Raw genomic sequence first — 22,351 nt, forward strand, 5'->3', positions numbered from 1 at the left:
TGTTGCTCATCCTGCCGCTCTCTAGATCTAAAGGGAAACTCAACGTGAGTACTGGCCTCGAGGTAATGCTGTGAGTAGCCGTGCAGAAAGGGAGTAGTGCAGCTGCTTCCATGATGTCTTAGTCACTCTTCTGCTTTATTTTATAGGAAGTACCCTTTTCAGTACTCCTAAGCCCCCTGTTTGGCAACCTTTTTCCTACAGATCCCTGAGTACCCCCAGACCCCTCTATGTTTGCTGAGCAACAGCCAGGTCAGTTGGCCCTTCAGATGCCTTCTGTGTATGCCGAGTAATGGGCAACATGCTACACTCTTACTTGAGAGAACTAGATTGCTTCAGCACTCCAGCAGCTTTAGGAAAACGTTTCTACGCCATCTAACATGCCATGGAATTGTGCCTCATTGCCCTATTGTGAGCTCTACTGAAAAAGCACTCTGCTAAGCATTCCTTCTAGGACTTACTACCTGAAGTCACCCTGCCTCCAAGGGAACGTCGGCTGGCGTTCCAACTGTGAGTAAAGCACATTTCTTCGTGTTACAGTGCAGGCTTTTGGAGCAAGCACAGGCCCAGAGGCCTAACTCAGGCATTCCTTAGTTGAGGCAGTTCGCTACACACAGAACACCCCGTGTAGAGATGCTGATTCCGGGAAGTGCTCAGTGTGTAGCTCGTGTCTCTTTTCACTTGTTAGGAAGCACGTGTAAGTGTGCTACGTGTCCTCTGGGAAATGGGGGCCTGACGGCAGAAGCCATCTCATCAGAGGTGTTGGGAGTGTGTAGAGGCCTTATATTCCTGTTGTGTGTCCTGCAGGCATCCCATGAAAGACCAGAATCTAGGTCAACTTGGGCAAGCCACTTAAGTGAGCCTCAACTTTCTTTATTTGTAAGGTGGGCACCACAGCGCTACCCTCCCGTATGCATGGCGAAATCCTGGCAACAAACGTACACCATGTGGCCCCACTTTGAAATCTTTAAAGAGGTCTGCCAATAAAAGTGTCTGTAGGTTGTACCTTCCCTGCAATGCGACACCTGGTCCAAGGTGGAGAGGTTCAGGAGTGAGCAGTTTGCCCTTCACATGAACGGACAGAGCTCAGCCAGCGGCGTCCCTTCACTGAGATCCTGGCTGCCGAGGTCCACACTGTCCATGTATCCAGGCTAGTTTCAGATGGAGACTGAGAGGGAAAATAGGCAGGTGTAAGGATGCAATCCTCAAATCTTTGGCTTCAAATAATCCATCCCAAACTGCTACCCAAGCCCCCCAGTATCAAAAAGGAAACATATTATAGACACAGAAAAATGTGTTTCCCAAAAGGCCTAGGTTTGCCCTCATAGTCATCAGTATCTAAAATAGAAGTAGCAGTACACTTAAAATCTTAAACTTCTATGTATTTAGGGACCAAAGGCATTTTCATCAGAAAGAAAAGGGATTTAATAATGAAACCACAGAGCGATAAATTGTTTTCAAGCCCCTGATAAGAGAGGGGAGAAATGTCAACCTCATGGGAGTTGCAGAATCAGCAGTTAGGATTTTTGGATGCCATCTCTGGGGGAGAAGAGACTCCAGCCTGTACCCTCCCCGCCCCCCCTCCCCGGTATGCCTGGTTAGGAGGTGAGTCCTGCAGGCGCGGTGGCCCCTGGGCTGGCCGGAGCGGCAGGGTGAGTGCAGGGATCCCTGAACAGAACAGTTTACCCTCCCTCCCCAGAGACACCTGGCAATGTCTGGAGGGTGGGCTAGTGGCCAGTGGCCAGGGACACTGCTAAACACACTGCAAAGCCCAGGACAAAACCCACCGCAGGGAGCGATTCAGCCCAGAATGTCAGCAGTGCTGAGGGTGAGAAACCTATGCACGTGGCAATGCTGGCCTCCAGGAGGAGCTCAGGAGACAGCCCAACCCCCTTCCTGCCCACAAGGGGGCGATGGTCCTCTCCTGTAGCTTGCTCCGATTTAAGGGCCTTTTGCTGTCCGCTGCTGGTGAGTGACCCAGTGCCCTGGCTTTAGGGGTCGGGGCCTGAGGGCCTCGTTAGCTCCCTGAATTCTGTGCACGCAGAGTGCGCTTCACCCCCGCGCTCCCCGCTGTTGTAGAGCAGGGTCTGCAAAGCCAGGAGGAGGGATTGCTGGATTTGGCGCTAGCAGGCTTGGTCTTGGTGTCACTGGTAATGCACAGGGTGGTATTTGGGGTAGAAAGAGACGAATCAGGCCGAGTAGCAGCGAGGTGGCGGCTGCGGTGCGGAGCGCCCCTGAGTCGCGAGGCTCCAGGACCCGCTGGTCAGCAGCAGAGGTGTGACCAAGACACAGCCTCACACCGTGCCCCGCGGCCTGTGCCTTTTGGAGCTGCCCTCTTCAGAAGGCTCTCCCAGGCGCAGACCACCCCATCCCCAAGCCCCAGCACGCTGGCCACTCCGCACTGGACATCGAGGGGTAGTGCGGGGTGTGGTGTCCACGCCAGACTGACGTCCAGGTCAGAGGGGCTCAGCCTGAGGCTGAAAGGAGATGGATCAGTAGGTTAGTGGCGGTATCTCTTGGGAGGGAAGAACAGGGAATTTTTACTTCTCAGTTATCTTCTGCATTTTAAAAACTTCTGCCATGAGTATGCATTTCTGTAACCAAAACCTTATTAGAGTGGAAGCTTAGCGAGGCAGCTTTGCAAAAGGACCCTGCCTGACTCTTGACCCACCTGTGTGCCTAAATGCACATGCAGCTGGGGCTTGGTCAGCAGTGGTGACCTCCTGAAGCTATTTACAACCTGTAAATGGTGTGTGCTCCTCCACGGGATATCTCAGTTCTCTGACTCTCAGGTTCTTCTTCTGTGGAGAAAAAGGGAAGATATGTTCCACAAATGTCCACAGTTCCCCATGAAGAATGTACCTCTGGGCATGAACATGTGCTGGAGTGGCATGATGCTGGGGTCTGCCCCTCGCAGCTCAATCTCAAAGACTCCAAGCAGAGCTACCTACTTTATATTTTTCTTCCCTTCTGAAGACATTGGCTGGCACTTGGCCTTGGTCCAGGGTGTACGCCTTCTTCAACCTGTTGACTGCAGAGTCCTCACATTGCTTTGGGCTTGGTCCAAGTCTGTGCTTGAGTGGAGGACGGGGATTTGAGAGGGTCCACACGCCCCTCCTTCCCAGCCACGCACCTTCTTTTCCTTGCCAAGCTCTCCCTTCTCCTACTGTGCCAACGAAGCAGCTGCTTCAACCTCTTCTGTAACCTGGGCTCTCCCATCTGTCTTCAGTTTTTCCCTTGCTCATAGCTGGTTAGAAGCCTGCGGGGGGGTGTTTTTCAGATGAACTTGAGTAACTTGCCCTCGTAGATTAGTTAAGAGCCTGTAGGTGTCGAAGGGATTTGTGGAAAAGACCCAGCAGAGTCTGCGAGAACCCGAGGCGGCTGTGGCTGGAGCCAGGTGAGCCACAGGTTAGGGGCGTCTGGGCCTCATCCTGTGTGAGGGTGGATGCGCTACTGCTGTCCTCTGCCTCGGGCCCTCATCTGTGAAATGGGGGAACAGTGAGGACTGCCCTCCCGAGGTCGTCATGAGGCTTAATGTGTGAATGCACCGACCACTCAGAGCAGCCCTCACCGCAGGGAGCACTGTGTGTGTGTGTGTGTGTGTGTGTGTGTGTGTGTGTGTGTGTGTGTGTGTGTGTGTGTGTGTGTCATTGTAGCTGCCGGGCTTTGCTTTTCTCCACCAGCTCCTTCTTCACGGGGAAGCAAGGAGAGGCATGGGAGGGAGGGAGGGAGAAGACTAGAAAAAGGAGGCAGAGGGAGGTCCCTGGGGAAGGGTTTCTGCCACTCATGCATGGGTGGCCTGGGGTCTAAACTTGGAGTTTTACACCAGGGCGTGTGAACAAGGGGCTGCGGCCAGGGGCAGAGCATTTGCTGACCGCATGTAGCTCTGGACAGAGCAGGAAGACGCCAAGGCTCTGCCTCCTCCCAGCTGTCAAGGCCCGAGGCAACAGGTCACCCCTTCTGAGTCCCTGAGAAATTGGGAGCTGCTAGTGCAAGGGCACAAAGTTTCAGTTATGCCAGATGAACAAGTTCTAGAGTTCTGCTGTGTAATATGGTGCCTGTAGTTAACAATACTGTATTGTGTGCTTAAAATTTACTGAGGATGGCTCCTATCTTAAGTGTTCTTACCATACACACAAATAATGATGATAATAGGAATAATAATAAAGGAATGAATAGGTCGGGACGACACCTTTGGAGTGACACATATGTTTACGGTGTAGATTGTGGTGATGGTTTCATGGGTGTAATCTGTCTCCATACTCACAAAGTTGCATGTATTAATCATGTACAGCTTTCTGTATGTCAATGATACCTTCATAAAGTGGTTTAAAACAATAAAATGGGGGGGAATATAGTCACTCCAAGTACTGAGCACGTTGCCTGTCACAGTAAATAAGTAAATAAATGTAATTATGGTTTAAGCTTAGCTCAGGACTGAGAGTGGGTACTTGGCAGGTGGTGTCTGTGGCCAGCTGCTCCGCCCTGGCTCAGCACTGCTTCTGTGAAGCACAAGGGCTCCCCAAACACAGAGACCAGCTCCAGGTGCACAGTCCTGACAGAGAAGGTGGGCTGGTCGCAGACACCTTGTTTTGGTTACTTGCTATTCCTTCCCCCACACGCCCTTTCATTGTCCTTGTCCTTAACCTTTAACTCCTGTAAGAAGCTGGGTTTGCAGATTTCTGAAGACATTTTGCAGTGTGCAGACCTGTTTCACCTTTGTTCTCCATCCTTGGGTCTGGAGATAAAGGCGGGAATACAGTACTCTATGAAAGGAACAATCATAAACCTCAGGTGCCTGACTTCAAAGAAATGGCAAACTAGGCATCTCATTTTATACATGGTCCTCTTTAAGTACACTTGTATGTACATAAAATGAAATTGTACGGAAGTAAATCTTATTCCTGAACGTTTGCTTTCCGGAAGATACTTTGGTGTAATAGTTCCTAAGAAAATTTGTTTTTTTAAAGGACCAAAAGTGGGGTGAATGTTTCATGGGTAAAGACCTTTTTTGTAACGAGTGAAGGTGAAATGAGCAGACTGTGCGACTCAGATTCCAGCTGTGTCCCCATCACTACCCTCGGGAGTGTGCCGGAAGGACCCCAGAGAGCTGGCCCACTGGGGTGAGCTTATAGCCTTGGGGCCCCAAACTGCAAGGATGGTCAGCATTCCTGGTGCTCTGGGTTCAGCAAGACCTGACTGAGGTGGGTGGGAGGTCAGTGGGGACACAGCTTTGCCCAGAGCTATCTCGTTGGCCTGTGTTAGAGGGGGAACAGAAGGTCAGAGCAGGCCTGGGTGAACCCCAGGTGCTGGCTGAAAGTCTTTTTTCTTCTTTTTTTTAATAAAGGGACTCTCTTTTCTGGTTGTTGGCTGAGTATGTAATGTCCGCTCTGGGTCATCTAAGGGCCGAGACCAAGTACTCTGTTCCTGCTGTGACCCGTGCTTCTGCTACCAAGTGCTGCACAAGGTAGGTACCTCAGAGTCCTAGCTGAACAGCTCATAGAGAGACAGGTCTCACCCTTGCTTCTCCACCTGCATCTTACAGAGCTGGAAAGTAGGAACTGCAGCCCGGCAAGCCACGGACCCAGGCAATCCTAAAACTGCAAAGTCACCTGTGTTGATTCCAGCCAGCTTTTAGTAAGTAAATCCGTGACTCTTGTAAGAAGAGATTTCAGAAGATGTGTACCTTCTACAGAATTCACATTTAGTGAGGGGCGTGTGAAAATGTGTACACAATTTTAATGTTTTTATTTTACTAACAGTGTATCTTAATGATTGAAAAATAGAAATTCCTGTAAATATAAAGAAAACCAGAAAGTACTCATACTTTACACACCTAGTGTTCACGGTCTAATGGGCCTGCTTCGCCTTCCCCTCTCTCTTCTATCTGAGCCTGCACGATGGACGGGACTCACCTCGTACAAGTGACGCGGGGTCGAGCTGGACTGTTGGTTTTCTGCTCCGCCTCTGCTTCCTCTCCGCATCCTGGACTCTAAAGAAGATGAATGAAATGTCTGCTCTGGTTGCTGGCTGTTTCATCTCCAACTTAACCTCAGTCTGTGGTTGTGGAGGGCCTCAGAAGTCAGGAAGGTCCCCCGCCGCCAACATGGGGAGGGTGGGGCCGGACCCAGGTTCCAGCCCAGCCCTGACACGCAGTGCGCTCAGTGGGACATGTTGGCATGCATGCCAGGCTGTAGCGCTGCCAGCCCCCATGTGCTGCTTTCTTGAGGGCTGGCGGTGCCCTTCAGGACTGGCTGCATCCTTTGTCCCATTTGAGTGGGCAGTAGTAGATAATAAAATCTCAGAGTATCCCTTGACCCCTGACCATCCAGGCAGGCATCTGTGGTCCTCCAGTTTAGGCCTGCCTGGGCCCTGTCAAGCCCCTGTGGCCAATCACTGTGCTGACCTTGCTGCTGGGCAATTGAACAGCTACCTGGGCAGCGTAGACGGCCCCTTGGGATGTTTCAGTTCCCTACATCCATGTGATTGAGAAAAGGGCCTCCTCCCTCATAGCCTCTCAGCCTTCCGAGAGGACGTAACCCTCCAGACATTGAGTGTGGCCCTGGCCACAAGCAGCATACAGCAGACCGTGGCCCTGCAATCCTCTGGCCTTCGGGTTGTTGCAAACCTTTGACATTCATACTCATTAAAAATCAAAGGTATGGGAGCAAGTGGCTTCCCAGCTGGTATTTTCACTCTGAGGCCACGTGGTCTCCAGGAGCCACGTGCATCCCGGGCCCAGTCCCTGCGGCCTCCGGAAAGCCAGCCAACTGTGGATTCCACGGTATAGAATCATCCTTGAGACACTGCTCCGCTGAGTAACAGTTTCCTTACCACCTACCGTTTGGTTTCTGTTCTCTGTAAAGGAGAGAGCAGAGACTGGGAAATGAGCAAATGTGTTCTGTGGAGATGGGTGATTAATATAGTCAGAGGGCAGGTGTGACTCCTGGGCTCCCACCTCCCAGGGACACAACTGAAGTCTGTGTGCCTTTTGAGGTACACTGGCAATCAGGGCCAGCCTCTGATGTGAGGCCCCAAAGCCCAAAGCAAGAGTCTTGAGTTTACCACCAACAGCAAAGTTGCTATTTTAGCTAGTGGAAGAGCTTCCTGCCATCAAGGGAGGACAGCAAGAGCCCTGGATGGGTGACCACAGCCCCTGACCTTAACTGAACCTCTTCTTTTCTGTTAAAATGGACATTGAGTGGGTGTCGCCTGCAGTTTCTGGAAGCCCTGGATGCAGTGAGAGAGAGTGTTCCTGTGCACGGGGCCACCCAAAGGCATTTAGCAGCACAAAGGATTGGAGGGAGACCAGATCACACTGCAAGAGAGTGAGCCACCAGAACTGCCAGGTCCAAATCCACTCTTAAACTTGTCTCTTGCAGTTATTAATTTATTTCTATCGTTTAAAAATAATGTTTTATTTTACTTTAGTAAGTGTGTCCAGTCCATTGGAATCAAAAATGTCATAGCTGATACATCAGAACGAATAATCCCTGAGACTCCCTTGGGTGCCCTACTGGATGGGGCATGGCTGGGAGAGATGAAGACACTGAGCAGGGTCCGAACTTAGGGGAACTGCCAGACTGCTGTGTCTCTGTTCCTTCCCTGTCCCAGGAGAGCGAAATCCCGGAACAATGAAAGGACAAGCAAAAGGGGGAAGAGGTCTTTTGGTGGCTTAACTGTTGTGTTTGTATTTTCCTTTGTTATGTTCCGTTTTGTTAATGTGTGTTTTTACTGGGAAGTTACCCATTTCCTCTAGATTTCTAATGTGATGCAATAGGTTTCTCATTCTAGTTTTCATCTGAATTGTCACTTATTAACTGACATCCATATTTCATTTGGGTTTCCTTCATTCTAAGTTTTTCTCTTCCAGGATGCCATCCAGTGTGTCATGTGACATTTAGTCATCATGTCTGTTTAGGCTCTTCTGGACTTTCACAGTTTCTCAGACTGTCCTTGTTTCTATGACTTTGACATTGGTGAGGAGTACTGGTCAGATACTTTGTTGACTGTCCCGCATTGGAATTTACTTGGTGTTTTTCTCAGGATTAGGCTTGAGTTATGCCTTTTGAGTAAGCAGATCACAGAGGTAAAGTGCTTTCTCATCACTTTATATCAAGGGAACAGGCTCTCAGGGCAACTTATCACTGTTACTATTAACTTTTGTCACCTGGCTGAGGTAGTTTGTCAGATTTCCCCACAATGAAGTTAAGTTTTTCCCACTTCCGTACTGTGTGTCTTCTTCAGGAGGAAGCTACTTTGGGAAGCAGCACTTATGGAGACAGGAGTTATCTCCACCTCCACAATCCATGGATGGCTGAGTGTCCACATCAATTATTTGGACTTCCACATAGGAGATTTCTATTCAACCTTATTGATGAAAACAAACAAACAAACAAACAAAACCCTATGCAGTTACTTATTTTTACCAGCATGGACACCTGTGGACAGTTTTTTTGGTTTGTTTTCTTTGTTTTTTTAACTTTTTGTTATAATCCAGCAGTCCAGATTTTGTTGCTAAGTTCATTCCTACTTTGGCTATTGAGAGCTCTTTCCATTGGCTCCTGTTTTCCTTTGACACCATTCCACTCTGTGGATTTTTTTTCTTGATACTTCCTTCTTTTCTGATATAAGATTCAAGATTGTCCTGGCTCATATATTTACTGTGTCAGTCCTAGTGTCAGCCATAATTTCAAAGAGCTCTGGTTCCTTTTACTAGAGAATGTTATGAAAAAGTTACATATAGGAGCTGAAAGTGCTCAGCTGATAATGCAAGGAAATATATGCATGTATTCCCACCTCTGTGTATTGTTGGGTCTCAGGGAAGGGTGCTCCACAATGGCATATCAATTATTTTGAATTACAGTTCCTTAATAAATGGCTGATGCAAGAGGGACACTCTGACTCTCTATCTCCTTGAAAGCAGGAAATAAGTCTCTCATGTGAAAGGTGCAGAAGCCTATATGAACAACACTTGGTACTTCTTTAATTTACTGCTCCAAGCCCAAACTCTGTTTAGATTCTTCACTAATTGAGTATCCCAAACCTAAGTTTCTTTGGCCTGTAAATTCCTCATAACTTTATTCTATGATGAAATTAAGCCTCACTTTCTGTTACAGTTGGGGAGGGATCTGTAAAGCACCTTGGTTTTTAAAGCAAAGGTTTGTTACTGGAACAAAGTGTCCCCCCAAAATAGTCTGATGCTCAAGATGTCTGTGTTCCCTTCATGTGATAGTTCAGGGCAGGTGGGGGTCGGGGCCCAGGCTCTGTCCTCCTTGTTTCTCTTCCCTGCTTTCAGGTGGAGGGCTCCCACCAGCAGGGGATGGGGTGACCACATGGCACCATGCCCTCCATCCTAGGACACAGGCTGGCCAAGGTCCTCACCACCTCCAGCACTTCCATTTGGAGCTGCAATGGGTGGGAAGGCTGGGAGGTGCAGGCTGGCTGTGAACAGGAGAAAGGGACGTGGGTTCTGGTGGACAGCTGGGCGGCTCTGCTGTGGCAGGGTCACCCGGAAGCTGGCGCACAGCCTCTGGTCCTGTGAAACATGATTACACAGCAGCATGCAGTCTCTGATGCTTTGTGGTTCTGGAAATCCTATAGGAGGTGGTTCAGAGCAGATTAAGGTAATGCTCTCAGTGGAGGTGGTGAAGACAAAGGTCTGCCCTTGAGACTGAAGGTGCTAATGTGGGTGTATATACAGGACAAAACCATCTCGTGTGAATGTAGATCAGGCTCGTTTAAGATCAGTGCAGTCATGGGGTTTCCCTGATGGTGTAGTGGTTGATAATCTGCCTGCGGATGCAGGGCACACGGGTTCGAGACCTGGTCCGGGAAAATCCCACATGCTGCAGAGCAGCTATGCCCGTGTGCCACAACTACTGAGCCCCCACGCCTAGAGCCCGTGCTCCGCAACAAGAGAAGCCACCGCAATGAGAAGCCCGCGCACCGCAGTGAAGAGAAGCCCCCCTCGCCGCAACTAGAGAAATCCCGTGTGCAGCAATGAAGACCTGACGCTGCCAAAAATAAATTAAATAAATAAAGATTTTAAAAATCTTTAAAAAAGGAAAAAAAAGATATCAGTGCAGTCGTGTTATGCCTAAAATCTCATATCTTGTGCCTTTCCTCGGGCACACCTTCCTCAGTTCCTGAGGCTACTGTCACTCACATACAGGGGAATGGAGAGTGGGCTATCTAGTGTGAGACCTTCTTTACCCTGTGTGTGAGTCTGCTCGGGGCTGCCATAACAAACACCACAGACCGGGGAGCTTGAACAACAGACCTACCTCCTAGTCCTGGATGCCGTCTGAGATCAAGGTGTCTGCAGGCTGGTTTTTCCTTGAGGCTTCTCTTCTTGGTGTGTAGACAGCCATCTTCTCACATGATCTTCTGTGTCCTAATCTCTTCTGGTAGGACATCAGTCTTATTGGATTAGGATCCACCCTAGTGACCTCATTTTACCTTGATCACCTCTTTAAAAACCCCATCTCCAAATACAGCCACATCCTGGGGTCCCGGGGTTTAGGGATTCAGCATGTGAATTTGGGGGGATGTGACTGAGCCTATCCCATCCTCCTTAGGAACCAAGTGTGCCTCGGTCCTTCCTTCCCTCAGGTCCCATGGGGATCATGCGATAGCTAAGGGAGAGGCCACTCGTGCAGTGTTTGTGTCCCAGTTGGGGAACCCTTCTCTGCTCTCTTTGATCAGGCAGCGGCAGTGCCAGCCCCATCCTGAGGTGAGCAGTTCTGGGGTTTCCTGCCGTGTCTCCTGGCCGGCTGAGGTGCTCAGTATCAGGGAACCAAGAGCCACCAGCCTAGTAGGGATGCCGGGGACTCTCAGGGCCTTGGCAGATGTCTCTCCCAGCAGATACCCTAGCGAAAGTGGGGAAACATTTGGGGATTACATGTGGGAGAGAGTCACAGTCTCGTTTATGCTTCAGAAAGACCACGTTGGGGTGGGATGTGAGACGCACTGTGGGGGCAGGGAGATTTGTCAGGGCCTGATGGAGGAACCAGGCACTAGATCGGGCTTGGGCCAGGGCTGTGGGTGTAGAGGGGAATTAGTGTGAATTTGGAGGAGGGGGTCGCAGGGTATGAGATCAGCTGGTGCACAATTCTCTGGTTGGTTGATGGTGAGGTAACAGGGTGGTGAACAGTATCAATGCTTAGGTGCCAGTAGGTCTGGGGGCTCTTGATCATCAAGTACAGTAGTTAATGTCTTCCATCTGGTAGAAGTCTGTAAAACAACTCAGGAAGCGTGCATCAGATGCTGTTATCCAGGTACTTCAGAGAGGAGCTACAGCAGAGGATATGGGGGGGTGGGTCTGTCCTGGGAAGGCCCCGTAGGGTCCTGCTCGGTTACACCCGGTGTCTGGGCTCAGCAACCAGGGAAGGTGGGGCTGCTCCTGGGTGTGGGGAGCTGCAGGATCCCGGTCCCCTGAGGGCCCTGCTAGCCCCCAAGGTGAGATGGGGGTGCAGTGACTGGACAGAGGTGTCTGGCCTGGGAGAGGGGTCCGGGCTGGAAATGTCACGGGACTCATCGCAGGGAGGGAGAGGAAAGACCAGGCTGGGGAAGGTGGGTTACAGCAGACTCCACGGATGTGTCTGTGGGCCTGACAGAAGCAACTCAGAGCCAGAAGAAGTGGCCGTCAGGAGCTCAGCTTCATTCTCCTGTTCCTTTGTAAAACTGCTGTGTCAGTTTGAAACACCACCAGGAGACTTCTGGGCCCATTGCTGCCATGGTTTCATCAAAGGGGCCCGGGTGGAAAACAGAACCACTGCAGGCCCCACCCATGTCCCCACTGGGGGTGAATCCGATCAGGGCTCCAGGGCTCACAGACTTGAGGGAACCTCTGTCCTCCGGACTGGTCTTCCTCCTTCCTCTCACCTGCTGGTCAGGAGCCCAGGCACCCCCATCCTGGCTCCATCCCCCAGGGCCTGGATTCTGGGACAGCTTAGAGGTAATGCAAGACCCTCACGCTCCTTTATGTGCCTGGGGGCAAGAATGTCTAAAAAGGTACAACTGGCTGATTACAGAGGGCTGAGTGTTTGCAGCAGGTATGGTTGGAAAGATGGGGTGTGAGTTTCCTATGTCTTCACAGCCTTCCCAGTGTAAAGATCTGTGCATGTCCTATGGCCAGTGAACTCCCCACACCATCCTCCCAGGAAGCTCAGCCAAGTATTATGAGGGCAGAGGCTCTCCCCTTGCTTATCTGTAACTTCCCACTCCCACAATGAGAAGCTTGGTGCCCACTATCTGCCGTTTACCTATGCATTGCTCCTTTCCAGATTACATGTGCAGAGGTTTCAGAATTGTTAGCTGCTACACCCTGGAAAGAAGTCCATAAAATAAAGTCCACTGTTTGTGTACATTTTGCATTTAGTTTAGAGATTGTGTTCATTTCCACAGTTAACTTAGGTCAGCACCTTTTATCCCATCCCCTACAGTGAGATTTTTCCATGCATTTCTAATACAGTTAGATTTGGTCACCTTGAGTATTCCATCCTGTAATACCCCTACACTGTAAATAACTAAATTTGAATAGATTATGATTGGCCCCTTGGGCTATACACATCTGTGGGCTTAGACAAATGCATAGTGACAGGTATCCATCCTAGAGTGTCACATGGAACGCTTCACACCCCCACCCCATGATCTGCTTATCATCTGTGTAGCTTTGCCTTTCCCAGAATGTCACCAGTGGGGTCATACTGTGTGCAGCCTCCTCAGCCTGGATGCTTTCACGTAGCAGTATATACTGAGGATTTATCCATGTCTTTCCATAGGCTGATGGTGCATTCCTTCCTGCTGAGTAGTATTCCATTGCATGTGTATGGGAGGAAAAACAATTTTCACTCTGTCCTTCTAGGTTCTTGGTTGAGCCCCACCCCCGCCGTCTAATAAAAGCCAGATTAACAGTAGAAAAACAGAAGTTTAACAGTATGTATACCTCCTTTATACAGGGGAGCTACCCAGAAAAATTGAGTCAGTCCCTGAAATGGCCAAAGCCATCACCTTAAATACCAAATACCATCTTCAGATAAAAACAAAAGACCTTGGGGAAGGGGGGAAGCCAATAGTGGCAGGTTATCATGCAAAGCACAGTAAGCAAAGGTATTGTATGCAGATTTAAGTCGGGACTTCTCCGTTGATAAGAGTGACTTGAGATTTAATCATCCTTCTATTTCTGGTGCAAAGAGGGACACTCCGTTACTAATGGAGATTTCCTTATAAATGTCCTTCATAAAAGGTCAGTCTCTACTCAGTTTTTTCTATCTTTCTTTTTTTGAATGAGACTGAAATAATCCTTATGCCAGAGAGACATATATTGGCGTGGTGTATTCTGCTCGCCTTGACATGAATGTCCTCCACTTTGCTTATGCAGTCATCTAGTGAAGGATATCCCGATTTCTTCAGGTTTTTAGCCATTATGAATAGTGCTGCTGTGCATAACTCCATCCTTTTCTGCTTTTAGACATAGATTTTCAAAGCAGTTGCCTATATACTGGACGCATAATTGTTGGACCCCGAGGGGAGGCTTGATTAGTTGTGGAAAAAGCTGCGGAACTGTCTTGCCAGGTGGCTGTGCCTGCACCCCAGCCATGACGAGGGGTTGCTCTTCACCCTCCAGCAGTCGGTGTTGCCATGGTTTTGTTGGAGTTTAGCCATCCTAGTAGGTGTGCTGTGATGGCTCACGATTTTAATTTGGAAATCCCTAATAGTATATGATTTTTTGTATAATTTTTGTATGATTTTTATTAGCTGTATATGTTTTTTGGCCAGGTGTGTGTTCAAATCCTTACCCATTTTTAAAATGGGGTTGTTCTAGAGGTCTGTGTCCATTTTGAGTCCAAGTCGTTTACTGGATATGTGGTTTACAAGTATTTTTCTCCCAGTTTGTGGCTTGTCTTTTTTATCTTGGAGAGGCAGCAGTGAGTGGTGGCATGAAGCGAGATCTTCATTCCCTGCCCAGGAATTGAACCTGGGGAGCCTGGATGAAAACCAGGAATCCTAGCCACCACCCCCACTAGCTCTTGCCCCCAGTGAAAAATGCATTTCTCATAGAGGTAAAAACTGTAAAAACAGGTACAAAGTTTATTATTAGAGACATAGCACAGCAACAAGTGGGAGAGCACACAGAGAAACAGTTTGTTTAGTTAAGACAGAAGCAAGGCAGAGATGCACACCCGGAGAGAAAGGGTGTGGACACCCTCCCTAATGAGGAAGAGTGCAGTAGAGAGGCGGTTAAGTCACTTATATAGGGCAGTTCTTCCGGGTCTCTGTTCACCTCTGGCCAATTATCTGGTTTCTTTTTCCACACCTTCCCTGCCCTAGGACCCTCCCCAACATGCGTGTGCAACTTTTTTCCAAGATGGATTACCACCCAGAGGCCTGTGGGACGACCTTAGCATCACCTATTTTGGGGTGGTGCCCCTTCCTTTTTGACCCCCAAGGAACCTTTCTGCACATGTGCAATGTTTCCCTTGCCCCAAGGATGAGAAATGTATGACCTCTTGATCTTTTAACAGGGTTTAGTCCCACTCTGTCCCTCCCATAAAAATGTCCAATGTCTGGTTATTTACCCTATTTCTGTTGCTGGTTTTCATATCGAGGTGCAGACCTCGAAATATAGACAGGAGTCCGGTCATAAATATGTAGTCCTAGAGCCCGTTTGTCTCTTGTTTCAGGAAAAGTAAACAGGGGGTTGGTAATGAATGTCCAGCCAGGAGCCCATTTTTTTCTCACCCCAGGAAGTGTGAACCGGAGGTCAGTTGTAAATGCGTAGGCTGGAGACCATTTATCTCCTGCCTCATTTTGACTTTGTGAATAAGGTCTTTGAGAGTAGAAATCTTTAATTTTATAAAGTCCACCATATTTTTTTCTTTTGTGATTGGCCTTGTATGTTAAAACTCAAAGCTCGTGATCTATAGACGAAATCCAAGGTCATGTAGATTTTCTTCTATGTTTCTCTGTAATTTTCATAGCCTTGCATTTGAAATGTCTGTGAATAAATTTGTGTGAATTTGGCATAAGTTTTAAAGTTTGTGTCTAGGGACTTCCCTGGTGGTCCTGTGGCTAAGGCTCCGTGCTCCCAGTGCAGGGGGCCTGGGTTCCATCCCTGGTCAGGGAACTAGATCCCACGTGCCTCAAATAAGAGTTCGCATGCTGCAACTTAAAAAAGAAAAAGGTCCCGTGTGACACAGCTAAGACCCAGCGAAGCTAAATAAATAAATATTAAAAAAAAATAAGTCTGTGTCTATAATCATTTCATTTCTTACGGTTTCTAGTTAATTGCTCCTTAACTATTTTGGAGAATTCATGGGTCATTTGGCTCTATTTCAATTTGAATTTCCACAGCAGAATGGATGTAGCAGAAGCCGGGTCTCTTCAGGACCCACTGGGGCTTTGGGACACTGTGGGGTCCAGTTCGCGCTGACAGGAGGCAGGTCTCCTCTGGACCTGCTGGGAGGTGACGCTGCTAAAAGAAAAGGTGAGGAAAAGTGGGGGAGAAGGTTCTTGTGTCTAGTTGAGTGCTGAGGGTGTCTGTCCTCAGAGGACCCAGGAGAGGAAGGGCTTCATGTGGAACACTGGGTTTTTAGCCAGTTTTTGTGTGGTGTAGACAGAGTGCAGTGTTCTTTGGTGTGTGGTGTCCAGTTTTGCCAGCACCATTTATTGAGGGGACTGTTGTTTCCCCAGTGTATGTTCTTGGCTCTTTTCTTGTGAATTAACTTACCGCATAACCGTAGGTTTATTTCTTGGGTCTCTGTCCTGTTCCTCTGGTCTGTGTGCCTGTTTTTGTGCCAATTGCACACTTTTTGGTGACTGTAGCTTCGTAATGTAGTGTGAAGTCAGGGAGCGAGATGCCTCCAACCTGTTCTCCTTTCTCAAACTCCCTTTGGCTATTCAGGGGCCTTTGTGTTTCCACACAAATGTTAGGAACGTTTGCTGTATTTCTGTGAAGAATGCCATTGGAGTTCTGACCAGGCTTGCTTTGCATTTGAACATTGCTTTTGGTAGAATGGACATTTTAACAGTGTTCTTTGCATCCATGAGCACGGGATAGCTTTCCATTCATTTGTGTCTGTTCAGTTTGTTTTATCAGTGTTTTACAGTTTTCAGTGTGCTTTCACATCCTTGGTTCAATTTATTCCCAGGTATTTTTTAGATGCAATTGTAAATGGGATTGTTTTCTTCATTTCTCTTTCTGATGGCACATTATTAGTGTATAGAAAGACAAGTGATTTTTAGGGCTTCCTTTGTGGCTCAGTGGTTAAGAATCTGCCTGCCAATACAGGGAACACGGGTTCGAGCCCTGGTCTGGGAAGATCCCACATGCTTTGGAACAACTAAGCCCGTGCGCCACAGCTACTGAGCCTGTGCTCTGGAGCCCGCGAGCGACAACTGCTGAGGTCGTGTGCCACAACTACTGAAGCCTGCTGTCTTACAGCCCGTGCTCCACAACAAGAGAAGCCACCGCAATGAGAAGCCTGTGCACCGCAATGAAGAGTAGCCCCTGCTTGCTGCAGCTAGAGAAAGTCCGTGCACAGCAACGAAGACCCAATGCAGCCAAAGATAAATAAAGAAATAAATATTTTTTTAAAAATTTATAAAAAAAAAAGAAAGAGAAGTGATTTTTGTGTACTGATTTTTTACCCTGCAGCTTTACTAAATTCGTTTATTAGTTCTAACAGGTTTTTGGTGGTTTGATGTGGGAGACTAGAATTCAGAAATCCCACTGTTTCTACTAAAGCCAGGTCATCCACAGCACCCAAGACACAGTGGCTCCTAATATAACCTTCCCATGGTGCCTGTTAATAACGCGTGGACCCTACAAGAATGATGAGCGTCACCACTTTAGGTGAACCGCATCTGGTTAAGGCTTGGCCTCTATTATGAAGTTGGATGTCTTCTCTGCTTTTTTTGGGCATGGTTTTGACCTGGTTCTTTTGAAAAGTAATGTACTCCTCAGTAATTTCAAGTGTATAAAAAAACTATAAGTAGCAGTACAAAATACACCACCTCACATAAACTACTCCAGTGTGTTTTATGCAATACTGGGGTCCTCTCCCAGGGAACCAGAACATAAAGACCCAAAGACGAAATTTTATGGTTCTACCTTATAATCCTATCCACGGGCCCACTTCAACATTCACCATCTCCGCAACTCTATGGAAATGTCTTTTCCCATTCTGATCCAGTTTTCTTTTTCTGAAACCATTATTGAGACTTTCCCTCATTTTCAAAACCTTTATGGATTTAAAACACACGAGCTAAGTATGACCTGGGTGACCTTTTCTGCATGAGCTCTTTGACTTAGAATGTTTTCAGTGTTCATCCATGTTCTAACATGTATCATCAGTGCTTCATTCATTCTTTTCATTGTGATTAAAAGTAACATTTACCATTTAAACCATTTTGAGTATACAGTTCTGTGGCATTAACTACATTCACATTGTTGTACAAATATTCTCACCATCCATCTCCTGGACCGATTCATTTTCCCCATGGGAAACTCTGTATCAATGTCTCTACATTTTTGCCAAAATTTGTTATTTTTAATTCTCTTGATTATAGGCCTTCTAGTGTTTGTGGAGGGGTATGGCGTTGTGGTATTAATGTGCATTTCCATCGTGACTAACGATGTTTAACATCTCTTCAGGTGTTTGTTGACCATTTGTATGTCTTATCTGGAGAAGGGTCTTTTCAAGTCCTTTTTCCATTTAAAAAACTGGGTTGTTTGTGGGGGCCTGCAGCTCCGCCGCCCGAGCCGGGTCCCGGCAAGCGCTCGTCCTGGCGGCCTTGGCCTCGCTGAGTCCAGCCTGGAGCGGTCTCCGCGCCGCAGGGGCCCGCGCGCCGGGGCATCGCTAGCGGCCTCGCAGGGGCGCCGCTTCCTGCCTCGCGCTCGCAGGAGAGGGGACGCCCGGCCCCAGGCGCCCGTGCCCGGAGTGCCGAGACCGTGCTGTGCCGCGCGGACGCGGTGCGGGCCGGGAACGACCCCTCCCGTGGGTCTTTGGCACCCCAGCGGCATCCAAGCGCGGAGCGGAGGGCCGCGGGCCTCAGGTAAGGGGACGGGGGCTCGTGGGGGTGGGTGGAGGAGGGAACCACGACTCACACCAGAGCTGTTCGGCACAGTCACGGAGCCCCCTGACCTGGCGGCCGCAGGAAGGGCTCGCCTTTGAGTAGAGGCTTTGAGGACAGGCCCGAGCCTACCCCGTTCAATTTTACAAAACATCTGCTGGTGTAAAGCTCACTCCCGCGCGGTTTTCCCAAGTAGCCAAGTGCCCCATGCGAGGTATCTGCAAGGAGAACCTGAGAGGGCCCGTAGCCCTGAGAGACTTGCCCTTGGCTTATGGCAAGGCCAAGGGATTTATCCTGCATGGTGATTTCTCCTGCTGAGAACCCCCAAACCCCACTCTGGCCAGCTGGCCCAGCTCTGCTTCCTGCACGTCTCCAGCCCGGGCCGGCCCTTGGCCACCTGCTGGGATGGGAAAGGGAAGGGTCTCAGAATTGCACCTTAGAAACTTGCCAGGGGGCATGGATTGAAAAACATGGGGGCCATCCAGGCAGCAGAGAAGGGAGAAGGGCACCTTGCTGCCCTTTCATTGTGGAATCGGTGGCGCTTCTGCTGAGAGGGGCCTTTCCATGGGGACCGCATGCAGTGTGTTTGGTGTCTTGGAACTGAAGAATTAGAACCTGTACAATTTTCAAATGATGTGGTCCTTTAATTTAAAAACAAAACCCCTAGAACCTTTGCTTTATAAATTGAGGTCTGAAAATTGAAGGTCTGTTTTGCTTCCACTGTGACACTATATTAAGAAATGTGGATTTATTGAGAAAAGAGTCAGAATAGAGAAGGAAACAGAGAACTCAGAGGTACCACTGTGGTTTGGCAAAGGCTGGGGGGAGTTAATTTGTCAATGCTGCTGGCTTTCAGTAGCCTGCAGCCATTCTCCTCCTGCGGCTGAGGGGGTATAAAGCTGTACTGGGTTGCTCTACTCTTCTTTTGTAGAATTCCAGCTCAGAGCCATCTCTTGATGTATAAGTATTTCGCAGACTAGGTTCCCAGGCAACTCCTGGAGGGCCAGAGGGGTTCCTTCCTTCATTATACCTGTCTGTTTGAATGAAAACCAGCAATGACATATTTTTCTTTAAATCTGGTTTACGGTCTATCATCCAAAAACCAGATTAGCTATTTCCTCACTCTCTCAATAGGCTCGAGTTCCTGGAAACTGAAACCTAGAGAGGGTGGAAGAGTGCCCGAGGGAGAACGGGAGAGCCTGCAGGGAACCGTGACTCCTGGGTGTTTAATGAGCTTCCTAAACAGCATGGTCATTAATTGGCAAGTGATGACCTTAAGGAGAAACTACTGGTGCAAATGTAAAAGCCTTTTGTTAACAATGTGCCCATCAGGTGCGCACCTTATGGAGTATTTTCATTGCATTTCCAACACCTGGGAGGGTGTTGGGCAGAGGGCAGATGTTTAATAGATATATTGAATAAGTTCAATTACATACAATTATATCAATGGAAGGGTCAGCAACACTATGAGGTTAGGGTTAGGGTTAGGGCCAGGGCCAGGGTCAGGGTCAGGGTCGTTAGGGTTAGGGTTAGGGTTAGGGTTTAGGGTTTAGGGTTAGGGTTTAGGGTTAGGGTTTAGGGTTTAGGGTTAGGGTTAGGGTTTAGGGTTTAGGGTTTAGGGTTAGGGTTAGGGTTAGAGGGTTAGGGTTAGGGTTCGGGTTAGGGTTAAGGTTAGGGTTGTTAGGGTTAGGGTTTAGGGTTAGGGTTAGGGTTAGAGGGTTAGGGTTCGGGTTAGGGTTAAGGTTAGGGTTGTTAGGGTTAGGGTTAGGGTTTAGGGTTAGGGTTTAGGGTTAGGGTTTAGGGTTTAGGGTTAGGGTTTAGGGTTTAGGGTTAGGGTTAGGGTTTAGGGTTAGGGTTAGGGGTTAGGGTTAGGGGTTAGGGTTAGGGTTAAAAATGCAAGTTCTGGGGTTGGGCAGATCTGGGTTCAGACCGTCGTTTACATACTGTCTTCGTGCAAATCGTGTGTTATTTTTCTAAGACTCAGCTTCTACCTTTATGAAACGAGGGTAGCAGTGGTGCTGATCCCAGAGGTTTTGTTGAGGCAAAGCTCTTTTCTCAGTTCCTAGCATGCGTGAGTGCTCAATGCACTTAGTTAATATTACGGTTATTGACCCTGGAGATACTCCCCAAAGCTAAAGGCCAGAGGCCTGACAGGTGTATTGAGGAGGTGGGTGCCTACTGTGAGCCCGAGGTGACAGGTAACCGGAGGAATGGAACGGCTGCTGCAGAGCGGGACTGTTTTTCTCCTGCTTTAGACTTTTCTGTATTTTCTAGATTTTCTTAAAAGAACCATGTAGATGGTTTTGTACCCTGAAAACTTCCAACAAAAACTTTAAAGACCTTATCCATGCAAACATTTACTCTAAAAAGCTGGAGAATGGAACTGAAGGCCTATTTTGGAGAACTTTCTGTATTCCCATTTCCTGGAATCTTCTGAAATGGAACCACGTGGGGGAGGGGTGTGATCTGTACTAATTCTCTGAGCTCTTGGGTCTAATCACTGAGCATCCCTGCATCCCAGCTTCCTCCTGAGATCATGGGTACCTCTCAGTTCATAAATTCAACAATTCCTTACGTAAGTAAATAAACACACAAAATACTTACATCAGTGGCCAACAATTCCTCACTGTCATCAATACTGGCCATGGTGACCTCTCCTTGGCTCACAAAGGGGAAGTCAAAGGGGTTGGTTGAAATGAGAAGCAGGTCTGTGAAGCAGAAGGATCCCTTTAGCATCTTATGCACAACTGACTCTGAGTTTTTTTCCAATGTGATCGATTTGGAAGATGAGAATGATAACCAAGGAACTTACCCATAAGTTCCGGCTTCTTGTTTGACATGATTTGGTAAAAAATATGATAGCCTCTCTCACGGGATAACTGAAATGCCACCCTGGATTTTTCTAAGAGATCTAAGATAACAAAAAACGATGTGATTTTAGGGTCCCCAGGAGATGCCTCTGTGGCCAAAGCCAAGGTGCCAGATAGAGTGTTTGGACTCACAGGTTTCAATGTCCGCTGACACCAGCTTTCCTGTGGCTCCAAAGTGAATGCGAATGAACGTCCCCTGTCCAAAGACAGATTGAAAAACACAGTTATTTTCTTTCTATGGTACTGTAGCCAGCTTCTGTTAGGTACTACTGAGGATGGGTGGGCTGTGTAGGCTCACGGAGGAGGTGATGCCAGAAGCATGAGGACCTTCCTCCTCTCTGTTTGCTTGGCATCTGGTCCCCACGCCGGCTCAGCCAAGACTCAGGTAGCTCTGCCCAAAGCACCTGGCCCTGTTCCCACAGCTCTGGGGATGCCTGCAGGCTCCCTCTCAAGTCTCTGTTTGGGACCACCTCACACCTGACTGTCTCCTTGGTCTTTATCCTGCTCAAACTCTTTGTAACACCTTTGAACTGATAACCTGGTTGGACTATCTGACTTCTTTTTTGCCTCTGGATTTTACTTCTGAGATTTCTTGCCTCAGTTTTCCTTACTACTTCCTACATGCAAACCTAGCCCCCAGGCCAGGCCTCCTGGCTCCCCAAAGACCCACTCAGCACTTGGGTTCCCCCAATCTTGGGGAGTGAGGGGTGAAATTATATATAGTATATATGTGTGTGTGTATACTCCCTTCTTACATCATCTGCTTAATTGGTCGCTACCACTCTGTGAGCCAATTGGAGCGCAAAAATATTGCCTTGCTTGTTCACCCACAGACCCTGGAATGTAGTACATCCTCAGTAGTATTCTCAGTATTCTCTGAATGAAGCCTAAGAAGAGTTAATGAAGGACCAGTGTAGGTTTATGTGAATTATGTGTTCGCTCTTCAGGAGTTCTAGCTGCTGAATGCAAGTGCCTCTGGGTACTTGCTCTACTGGCCAGTGAAATTAGATAGGAGACTGGATACTTGTTTATTTGCCAGTGTCAGAAGTAAATGCCTCTTTGGTTGAGCTAATCCTAAGTGAAACATTGAAGGATGGGACATATCCTTCAGTATCTTCAATATCAACTTCTTCCCAATTTTTGAGCTCTGCTGCCTCCACCAGGTTTTCCCTCCTCCCAGCACCTCCTGACTTGGAGAAGGTCAGATCTGCTAACTAACTTCACACTAAGGTTTTCATGGCTAATAAGTCAGTGGATACTGTTCAATGGACTTATGTATTTTAAAATGCTTCCACCTGAAGAGACCAATTTTAGCATAGAGAAGTCATTTTGTACTTGTGGAATTTGAATCTTGAATCATTGTGACTTCAGGAGGCTCTGAGGTGATGCTGATTAGTTAGGGAAGG

Source organism: Balaenoptera borealis, assembly GCF_965194805.1.
Source record: "Balaenoptera borealis genome assembly, contig: HAP1_SCAFFOLD_395, whole genome shotgun sequence".
In the NCBI taxonomy this organism is placed as follows: Eukaryota; Metazoa; Chordata; class Mammalia; order Artiodactyla; family Balaenopteridae; genus Balaenoptera; species Balaenoptera borealis.